Source organism: Quercus robur, chromosome 2 (genome assembly GCF_932294415.1).
Source record: "Quercus robur chromosome 2, dhQueRobu3.1, whole genome shotgun sequence".
Taxonomy (NCBI): domain Eukaryota; kingdom Viridiplantae; phylum Streptophyta; class Magnoliopsida; order Fagales; family Fagaceae; genus Quercus; species Quercus robur.
Window position 1 is genome coordinate 50,277,870 of NC_065535.1, and position 10,566 is coordinate 50,288,435.

The window sequence follows — 10,566 nt, forward strand, 5'->3', positions numbered from 1 at the left end:
ATTTGACTTACTCATTACACTTGCTTGAGTATTGATGTTGGTGTTTGGTTTTGGTTACTGAGTTTTTATGATAACATAATGTATGTCTCTCTACCACGTGCTCCAATGTGGATGTTTTTGGTTTCTTCATGTTGAAATTTTTTTCCCCTTGTTCATGTCTCTGATGGAGTGAATTTTGTTATCTGCTCTAAATGTTCAAATGATGTATCTGATTGCATATCATGGTCATGTTAACCTGTCTCAATGACAGTTTTGTCAGTTGTGCTGTCTATCTATGTCTTGGTGCACTATCACCAATTTTGCTGCACGTGTTAGTTTGTGCTTCTGTGTATTGTTGGAAGTTTTGGTTGGGTCTGCACTATCTTCTGTTTGTGTTTATATATTGAAATATTATTTACACTGAACCTTGTTGACAATCATCTTGTGGGGTATTGTTGTTTGGTTCTTTGCTGTTGGCCTGTTCTCTTGCAAATGTCTCGTCGATCTTCCAGGGGTAAAGATATTGTTGCTGACGAACCAGCAACACCAGTTGCTAAAAGGACTCGTCTATCATCTCAGGCATCTCAAGATCCCAATGAGGATAGATTCAGACTTCCGCTTAACTCACACACCTACTCAAATGTGTTTGACAAGTCAACCACTATAGTGGAACGGGTAGTAGAGTTCAACACCTTAGGGACTACTTTCATCCCTCGAATCTTTGAGAAACGAGACTAGGCAAACTTGTTCGGGAACTTTGATGATCCAATGGATGAGCTGGTCAAAGAATGCTTCTCCAATGCAACTGATCTTGGACCTCAACTCATTTTCTGGGTCAAAGGAACAGAGTTTAGTGTTACCCCAGACTCCATCGCAGATCTTCTTGGCATCACCAGACCTCGGGATGTGAATATAACTCCGTATGATGAACGAAATCCAGAAGTTGGAGAAATTCTACAAATCCTTGGACACGACCATGAAGTATCCAGTGCAGGAACATCCATCAGCACCGCAAAGTTTGCCCCTGAGCTGACCACACTGAAGTTGATCATGTTCACCAATCTCTACCCACTGTCCAACACTACATTCATCAATCTTGGGAGAGCTCTATTTCTCTGTGACCTTATTACAGGAGCCCCCATTGATATATGTGCTCACATTTACTACACCTTGAGGAAGACCGCGTGTTGATCTGCAGCTCGAGGAGTTATTCCATTTTGCAGTCTCATCATGAAGCTCATTCTTCGTGCAGGCATTATTCCTCCTGCAGATGGAAAAATGTTGACTCATCAACGTCTCATTTCCTTGTTCACTCTTCAAGCTAGCAGAAGTCACTCCTCTAAATCACCAAGAAGTGCTCACCTCTCTCCGGTTACTCCTTCTGCCCCTGACTCAGAGACACCTGCACATACCACATCTACCTCACGTGCTGTTCCTGAAGCTTCACCGGCTAGTATTCCGCAAGCACAGACTGCTCCTCATACTGATAGAGTCGGCAGCGTACTTGAGCATATTCAGAAACGCGTTGATGAGCTTGTGGCACTCCTCTACTCCACAAACAACCATGTCCAAATGCGCCTCGAGACTATGGAGAATCAGCTTGATGAGATTCAACGAAAGTTGGACGAGAGTCTTTAGCTATTCGTGACAAAAAAGGGGGAGTGAATGGGTAGGATCAAAGGGGGAGAATATTACTTAAGGGGGAGTGTCTTTACATTCTTTTTCAGTTTCATTTAGTTGATATATTGTGTTGTGTAAACTGTTATTCAGGATGTTCTTGGTTTGTACCCATGTGCTTTTGTAAGCTTTTAGGGTTAATGTTTTATGCATAGTTTGTAGGCTTTATGGTATGTACCTTGCTTAGTGCAGCCTTTATGCTATGTTGAAATCAGTACTTTAATCTAAATGTTCTGCATTTTGGTTTATGTACTGTCACTCTTGTGCCCTTGTAGGATTGTTCCTAGATGCATATGCCTTGTGTGTTATGCATTGGTTGAGTGTTAAGCATACAAGTGTCTTGCCTTGTGCTTGTTAACTTGTATGTTCTTGTGTTCATTCCAAGTGTGAATGAGCACTGTGATCACTACCTTGTGGTGTTCACTTGGTTGATCAAGCCATGGTTTGTTTATTAACTCCATCTTTGCTTGATCTCATATTTGCCTGTTTCATATGCATTTATAATTTTCTGCTTACAATGATCATGGTGTATTGTTGTGTTTCAGGAGTATTATGTTCATATGATTCAAGTGCTTCACAGCTTCTAGAGTTAGGTGTGAGTGAGTTTTGTTCAACTGTTCCCAACTCACATGTTAAGTCTAGAGTCTGTTTTAGGGTTTTGTCACGGAATAGCCAAAGGGGGAGATTGTAAGGTTGAATTTATTCAACCATCTAATTGGCTTTATTCCGTGCCAAATTTGCTTGTAATTCAGCATTTAGTAACCATGTATTTAGGTGGGTTTGTTGTAAGGGTAGTGAGTGAGATAGAGTGAAGTTTGCTCAAGAGTGTGCAAGAAAACAGAGACTCGCGGCTGGGACTCGCGGGTGGACTCACGGCTGCAAGCCGCCAGAAGCTGCACACGTGCCAAGCATGCTGGAAGATGAACAGTCATGCTAGCTGGAGCACTACAGGACAAAACAGGACAACTGGCCATACGGTTAACTCGCGACTGGATCTCGCGACTTGGTCAAGCCGCGAGCCACCCCTATTTTGTAAAACCTGACGTTTCACATTCCTCTCCCACTCCAGTATAAATACCCCTTTAACCCACGATTGAAAGAGAGCTTCCAGAGAGAATTTTGAGAGAGAAACCCTAAAGAAAAACCAGATTGCTTCACCCACAATCTATACCTTAGAGTCTCTTCAAATTCCCTTACTCTCTTCCTCTCCATTGTCAAATCCTTGAGAGGCATTGTACCAAACCTGGTTCTCACCATTATCATCGCTGTGAGATAGTTGTTTGGATTTCTGGGAAGCAGTTAGAAAGGAACCAATCATCATTGGTTGATGCTACGGTCTAGTAGCGAAATCCGGGAAGCTAGAAAAGAAAAAGGTTCGGCGCAACCTCGTTGGAGCAAGAAGCTTGGAGGGCTTAGGTGCACTGGGTAGATTAGGCTTGGAGGGTCTATTGCTGTCCTTGTATCCCAACTATATTTTCTAGTGGATTGATTACCGCTTGGAGGGCGGCGGAGAGGTTTTTCGCCGAGGACTTCGGTTTCCTCTTCGATAACACATCGCGTGTTGTCTTTGTGTTTGCATCTTCCTTCCTCTCTATCTTTGCCTTTACATTATCTGCTGTGGTTTTATTTTGTTATGGCTTAGATAGTTTATAACCAATTTCATATTATAGCATGTGTTAAGTTTCCGCACACTAGTTGTTTGACATATTGCTGAGTTGGTTAAGTTGTATTTTGGGGGTCTAAACGTTCAAAGGTGTTTTGTACACGTTTTTGAACTTTCAGCTTCTACTAGTCCCAAATCATAACAATTGATATTAGAACTCCGCTATTGCACAACATTATAGTATATTCATGTTCATGCCAATTAGAGTCTCAGAACTCCAAGTTGTGACAGCATTGCTATTGTTGCTTTTTTCTCTTTGTCGTTGTTGTTGTTGATGATGCTATTGAGAGTTTTGTTATTGTAGTTGATGGTTAATCTGCATGATGAGGTATTTGAAAATAATACCAAGTCAAATTATTGTGATCACTTAGATTTAGAGTAGTTTACTAGTTTATATTACTAGGCGATGTCCTACACGTTACTTGGATACTTTATAATTAAATTTATCTCAAAATAATTTTATTTTTTTAAGACCCATATACAATTCTTATGGATAAAGTTTAGCTATAAAATTAGTAAGACTACAACTTTATTCAATATCTTTTTATTGGAGGTGAATTTTGATAAATCCACCATTGGATTACATCTTCTTCTTACATGCTTGCAAAATTTCTAGAAAAATAAAGGTTAATAGCTATGTCATCAATAAATGGTTTAAATTACAAGTTTTTATAGTTTAAACTTATGCATAAAATATAAGCTTATAGATCATATAATAAATAATATCCGATTGACACAAAATTTTACGTGTGTACTAAGAGCGAAAAAATATGCAATTCAACGGTTAGATTTTCAAAATATGTAGTAATGTTTATTCTATTAAGTAAGGTTATAGTCTTAAGTTACAACCAATTTTGTAACTAAATTTTGTCTGATTTTTATTAAGTTGTATAATATTTAGAGAATTTGTTCCAATTAAATTTCAAGCCATTAATATTATGGTAGTCTCCAAGACGGAAGGAGGGGGCCTAGGGGGCCATTGCCTCTCCGAGTTTTTAAACTTCCCCTTACCCTCAATTAATTTTTATAAGAAAATAAGTATGTATAATATGAAGAAATTTTAGTTAATGGCCCCTAAATTTTGAAAATTTTGTGTTATATTTATGTGAACAATACTACATCATTTTTATTTTATTTTATATTTTATTACTTTTCTACCATACATAACTAATCAAACCAAAATATATTCATAAAATATATGACAAAATTTAGCTACAAAATTGATTAGGCTACAACCTTACTTAATAAAATAAACATTATTACTTATTTTGAAAATCTAACCGTTGAATTACATGTTCTTTATGATTTTAATACACATATCAAATTTTGTGTTACTCGGATATTATTTACTAATTTACAAGCTTATATTTTATGCATAATTTTAAACTATAAAAACTTATAAGTTAACCAATTTATTGATGGCAAAGCTGTTGATCTTCAATTTTCTAGAAATTTTGCAAACATGGAGTGTATAAGAAAAAGATGTAATCTAATGATGGATTTGTCAAAATTCACCTCCAATAAAGAAATATTAAGAAAGGTTATAGACTAAGACTACAACCAATTTTGTAACTAAACTTTATCCTAAAATATATAAGTTATACAAACCACTAACACATCATTTTATATCCTTATTTACTCCTATAATACTAATACCTAAGTAAACCAATGGATATTCAAGATATATATTCCTAAACATAGGTAAAATAAATCTCTTTAACAAAAACCTTCTTTAGTTTCCCAGAAAAAAAAAAAAAAAATACCTTGCTATGTTAATTATGCGTTTGGAGAATTAGAGTATAGACACTATGTTTTTATTATTTTAATTTTAGAATAAATGACAATTGTGAATTTTTTGGCTAGGAGTTATAGATTCTTATATGAAAAATATGGTTTTTTTTTAGTTTATACTAGTCGCTAACCCGTGCGATACACGGGAAAGCTAATGACTATGAATTATTAATTAATTAATCTTTTTTTATTTTCTACAATCAAAGCAAATGAAAAAAAAAAAAAAAAAAAAAAAAAAAAAAAAAAAAAATCCAAGAATGAAAGAAAAGGTTTTTTTTTTTTTTTTTTTTTTTTTTTTTTTTTTTTGAGGAAGGAGTGAAAGAAGAGTTTAAGTTGTTGATAGTGCCAAACAACCTTAAAACTTTAGTTTGGTTGTCTTAGTAACCTGAAGATGCACAAAACAAGAACCTCAAACAAACACATGGAATGAATTTGAAAATTTTTTTTCACAAAGAAAGAAAGCATAGGATGCTTTACGTTACGTTTTGTGAAAGTGAGGATCAAATATGATATCTTTCAAAAGCAAATTGATATCTAACTCTCATGACAAAATATGAATGTTGCACATTAGAATTCCAATCTCAAAAAAATCTCTATCCTCGATACGAAATATTCAATTACTAAATGGAAAATACAATATCAATTAAACAAAAATCTAAATAAAAATTAGGATTCCAATCCCTTAATATCCTAAATTATCCAATAAATATTGCAATGTCAAAATAACCATTTGTATTATATTGAAAAGACAAAAATTGTTTTTCAAAATTTTTTTGTGATTTTTTTTTTCAACTTTAAAGGATTTTTTGTATCTTCTTCTTCCGTTACTTCATATTTGTCATTGAATAACTCCTTTTGTACTCCTTGAGTGTAGATGTTGGTGTAAGTTGTATAGGGATGGAAATTTTTCCCCGCCCCTCCCCGCTTCGCCCCACACGGGTTTTCCCCGCCCCGCAAAGGTGTTAGGACGGGGATGGGGTAAGATTTTAGCCTCGCACCAAGGGGCGGGGCGGGGATGGGTTTAAACTTTTTAGACCCGCCCCGCCCCGTGTTGATAAGGGTTATAATTGTAAATTTTTCATAATCTAATACTCTACTATTTAAACAAACATATCAATATTAGCTTATTTTATTTTACCCGATGTGATTCTCTACCTTTATTTTGTTATGTGTTATACTATGAGATTTTTTTATTTTTTATTATTTTTTATGGTTGTCTTGTTAAACACTTATATATATTATTCAATTTTTTCTAAAAATTGATTTAATTTGATGAGATAAATTTAGTTGTAATTTCAAGTATATTTTTATTAATGAAATAGGTTTCATTAAAAAAAATTGTTCTATTTGTAGGGCAAATTAACAAAAAGTAGAGTTTTACGGGGTGGAGCAGGGCTTCACAGGGCCCCAAGGGGCGAGGATGGGGTGAGAAAGTTTTCCCCGTCATGCGGGGCGGGACGGGGATGGGGCAAGACAAAACCATGCGGGACGGGGACGAAGACCCCATCCTTCGGCTCTGCCTCGCCCCATTGCCATCCCTAAAGTTGTACATTACTTTCAAGACCAAAATTTTGTAACTTTGTAGAGTTATCATCCTGTTCACTTGATAGGTTGCTCTCACAATCATTTGTAGTTTTAATTGGAAAATAAATTTTTTTTTTCCATTCAAATTTTCCACTGGCATAGGTAGGCTGAGCTCTTTAGGCATTTATCAAAAGTATTATTTTCCAATTGTATGCTCAAGTAAAGAAAATAAAATTTTAAGCAGTAATTTTGTATTACATTACCTTACCTCTAAACATTTGTTTAACAGGTCTTTTGTTGATATATTGATTAATGCTTCAGCTTCAAAATAAAATAAAATGAATATAGCCATTCCTGAGCTATCTTCAACCTTCAATGCAATTCTATACTTGAAAAGAGAAGTGACATATATAATTTGAATACCAAATTACTTTTTATATATAAAAAAAATATATATTAAACCTTTATATTATGTCTACCTTGTGATTGGAAAGTATGCCTTTTTGTTGCAATGGTCGCACCATAATCATTCATCTCTTGATTTTACCTTTTTACAACATACTTTGCAAGAGATAAAGTACCAACTAGAATTGTCTATCTCAATGTTTATAATCTTTCCACAATAGGTGAAAATAGTTTCCTAGAAATTGAAATTTAATTAATGAATATCAATCAATATGCAATTTTATAACAAACCTTTGTCTCTGTCAAAACAGTAAATATAGTGAATTCTAACATTGAGTTGTTCTATAGTGATTTTTTATATATATTATCATGTACTTAATAAATTATTATATGGCAATTGCTATATACATTTTTGTTTCTCTTTCGTGACAAAATTGATCTTCGCCTCAATCTTGCATAAAAAGTAAACCCCATATTTGGGACTTTGTGAATAAACTAAATGCAAAGTAGTCACAAAAATTGAATTCATAAATAACACTACATGGCAATTGCTAGATACATTTTTGATTCTCTTCTGTGACAAATTTGATCTTCGTCTCAATCTTGCATAAAAAGCAAACAATATACTTTGGGACTTTGTGAATAAACTAAATACAAAGTAGTCACTAAAATTGAATTCATAAATAACACTACATAACTGGTCATACAATGCAAGAATTGTTCATAAGAAGATGAAATATAATTTAAAACATATATTAATAAATGTTATAGAACGAAAAAGAAAAAGTCATTTATAACGGACAAAATTGGCCTTTGCCCTTTTTAAAAAAACAATCCAGCATTTTGCCCTCTTTCCCAAACTAATTAGAGAAATGCCCCTCTTTTGAAATTCGACTTTCTCAAAATTGAGTTTAAAAAAAAAAATTCCTGGAGGCTTATAGTGGCGTTTTAAGGAGCCTATAATGATGTTTTAAGAACCTATAGTGGCGTTTTGTAACTCGATCTTCATGAACTTGAGTTCAATGCAAGTTTTTCCTTTTTTTTTACCTATAACTCGAGTTCATGGAACTCGAGTTACAAAACGCCACTATATGCTCATTAAAACATCACTATAGGCTCCTTAAAACACCACTATAGGGCTTAACTCGATTTTGAGAAAGTCGGATTTCAAAAGAAGGGTATTTCCCTAATTAGTTTGGGAAAGGGGGCAAAATACTGGATTTTTTTTTTTTAAAAAGGGCAAAGGCCAATTTTTTCCCATTTATAACCATCAAACAATATTATTTTAAACAAAAACATTGTTTAAAAAAGGACATTTTTAATTATGGACAAAACTTATGTACAGTATCTTAGGTGCTGTTTCTTAGATTCCCTTCTTAAAATTCTGTCATATGGCTACTTAACTTAAAAAATACACTTCCATCAATAAGAAAAAAGCCACATCGCAGAATTTTAAGAGAGGAATCTAAGAAACAGCACCTAAGTACTGTACATAAGTCTTACTCTTTAATTATTTACAATGCATTAAATAAACTTATGAATCTTAAAAATATCATTATAAATTAATAATAATTAGTAATAAGTTCAACATAAAAAGTAAAAATTATAAATTGTACACATATATCCATTATAATTATTCAATTGAAGGTGGTCAAGTTCTTCACCTGGTAGAGATTGTGGAGCATTATGTAGGCCAATGTTCTCATCTCCGGGGTGAAAGGAATGGTGTTCAGCGCCTTCTTTTTAAGATCACCATCGAGGAGTTCTGCAATGGGTACAAGAGAGTCCAATCTATCATCATATTGGATATAAAGTTGTTGAGATGGTGGACGAACTTCTAATATCTCTTGGATAGATTCCCTTGTGACAGAAAATTCTCTCCCCCTCAACCAACAATTTATGTGATCCCCTTCCACAAAGGCATTTGCAAAGAATTCCCTTGTGATCTCGACATAGACATTCCCACTAGGTTCAACAACTTTGTCCATGTGTTCTTTGAACACTCTCGAAATGAAGGTGTTTTCAAGGGTCTCCATTGCTACAACCCTTTCCATGATGATCGGGGCCCTTTTGTAGTAGTCGTTGTAAGCCATGTCTGCCTCAATGCTTTGGAAATTTTCCGAGTCAGAGCGTTGACGCTTTGTTGACTTCTTTGAGGCCGATTGCTTAATAGAAGACATCTGCAAAGATAGTCACAAACACAAAGAGACAAGTACAAAACACAAAACAAGAACACAAACTTGATTAGTATCAAGTTAGTCCATAAAACAACCACAAAGTCCTAAAAAGAACATAAACAACATCACAAGATCATGTTGTAATTGCTAAACATGTAACAAGACTTATCTAGCATGAGTGATATGCAAACATGATAAGTGAACAAGTGTGTGCATGTGGTGTGCATATGTGATGCATGATTAAGGCATGACTAAGCACACTTGGGTCAAAGTGTGTAAAACACACAACCAATGATCAAAACATGATAAACATGCATAATCATGGTAATCCCCAAAGTTTGGTACTCATCGGAGTCCAAAACAACACCAAAATGCCATTTGGGCATTTTATCAAACACCTAGTATGCATTGACACATTTAACATGTAAACAATACATTAACATTTGTAAAATATGCCTAAATACATGTTAGAATGGCACAAGGGGCCGACACAAACACAATCAAAGCAAATGGGACAGAGCCCAATCAAGAAAAACAAAAGATTTTGCATAAAATTAAAGTTTCCCAACCCTTTTCAAAAATGAACCCAACTCATGAAAACCTTAAATCTAAGGAATTAAAGATAAAAGAATGATGAAACTTACCTTAGAGAACACTTAAAGTAGATTGCGCTTGTGTTTTTGTTGGGTTTTTGAGAGAAAATTGGTTAGGGTTGAGAGAGGTCGAGGGAGGCAAAGGGTGTGAATTTGAAAAATTGTCATGTTCAGCCCTTTAAAACTTAAAACACACATTTTTCACGGGTAAGCTTCTTGCGAAACTACTCGCGAAAAATGCCACTGAAGCACATAAACTTTTCGTGGGTAAGATTATCTCGCGAGACAGTCGCGAAAGTTTCTATCTGAATTTTAATGTTTTCAAGTTTTGTCATCTCCATTTTCGCGGAAGAGCTAACTTGCGAAGCTTCTCGCGAAAATGCCTCTAAAGGAGTTTTTTGTTAAAAACATGAAATATGTAATATGAACAAAAACTCTAAACACAAAAGTATAAAAACACTTTTGAAAACATATAAAATACTCAAAAATCTTTTTGTGTTTGATCAACAAGCAATTGAGTATATACATCACATTTGAACATGTACAATTACACAAATGAAATAAGCATTCGTTGAACAATAGACTTGTGTGTGGATCAAGTATGAACTAGTCTTTAGTCTAGTATAAAGATTCAATTGTCAATTCAATCAAGTCATACACGACTAGTATGAAGATTCAAATGAACATATATGACCCCTTACCAATGTGATTACACTTGATTGAAAGCTTTTTGTTTTGCTTCCATTTTACATACTTT